A 1,320-nucleotide genomic window follows, 5' to 3' on the forward strand; every position below is an offset into this window, starting at 1 on the left:
CGTCCTGGCTCCACGAGTGTGCACGTTTACGGCGGAGTCCTGAACAGCTACGTCCTGGAAGTGGCCCATACAACCGCCAACAGATGAACGCAGAAAGACACCGGGGCGTTCACACACCGAGTACTACTCCAGCGAGAAACTCTTGAGTCACTTATGGGAAAACGGGCTCACCTTGCCATCATGTTATGTGAAACCCATCAGACACACAGCTCAACTAAGTATCACACGGTCTCACTTCTCTGCGAAAGCCAGCAAACTAGCGAAGAGCAAAGTAAGAGATAACAGGACGCAGGGAGAGCGACCGGTCTCACCAAGGAAGGAGGCCGTGAGACAGCGAGGGGTGAGGTGCTGGCTTCTGGACGGTGCAGCTCACGCGCCCACTGCACACAGGGCAAGAAGAAAGAGGAAAGGAAGGCCTGGGGGATGGGCGGGAAGGAAAGGCTGCAGGAAGGAAGGAGGGTGGCGTGGACTTGCACCGACGTCCCCCAGGCCTGAGACATCAGTACTACACACAAGTACTAACAAATAAAGTTCTGAGACGTTTCCCGAAGGTGCATACATCTCCTGTTACTCTGCATCTCCACCTGATGGCACATTCAAACTTTCTGTTGGCACCTCAAATTAAAAGCATGGCTGGAATTTAAAAGATTAATATTTTCATATTTTATCGAAAACTCTCAAAATGCATACCTCATAACACAAAGAAACTGCAAAAAAAATGTTAGTACCTTCATGGGCCATAATTTCAATAAGGAAAACACTACTTATGCAGCAAGCCCCTCAGTATGCCAAATGAAACCCAGGGGCTCACAACCTCCGTAAGGTGACAAGGCCAGAAACACGGACAAACCGCAGAGCAGCGTGCGCTGAAGGCAGAATGCCAGGCGCTATTCTCTACCCAACTGAGACCGCGACCTTGTCCTACGGATACAGCCTTCAGTGAGAGCTAGAACCTCAACGTGCAGCTTCGAAAATGAGAAGGCCAAAGTGCCGACCCTGCTCCCCGTGTGGGCCCAGAGATGCTCCGCGTGCCTCGCAGATGCCTGCTGAGCTGCCGTGGCCACGCCCCGCTCCTCAGCTCCCCAGAGCTGAGCTCTGGAATGACACGTCCACTCCTGTGGCCAGACCGGCTGGGCACCACCGGTGTTTATGAGCGCAGGCGTCCCACACCAAGAGCCAGCACGTTCTCTCCTTGTAGGTCTGTTGCTGCAGCTCTGTGGCCAGCTAGGCCTGCCTCCGGTTGCCAGCCCACAGCCGCGTGGCAGGCTGCCCTGGAGCTTGCTGCAGTCTGCTCCTAGAGTAAGCGCCAGCCAGAAGGCC

General features: G+C 54.5%; 1 protein-coding gene across 7 annotated transcripts in view; it reads right to left on the bottom strand.

Moving 5' to 3' along the window:
• The window catches only part of Tgfbrap1 (transforming growth factor beta receptor associated protein 1), a 45,990-nt gene that overhangs the window by 31,434 nt on the left and 13,236 nt on the right, over window positions 1-1,320 (bottom strand). The window lies entirely within an intron of this gene.

Source organism: Octodon degus, unplaced genomic scaffold (genome assembly GCF_000260255.1).
Source record: "Octodon degus isolate 3935 unplaced genomic scaffold, OctDeg1.0 scaffold00052, whole genome shotgun sequence".
Lineage (NCBI taxonomy): Eukaryota > Metazoa > Chordata > Mammalia > Rodentia > Octodontidae > Octodon > Octodon degus.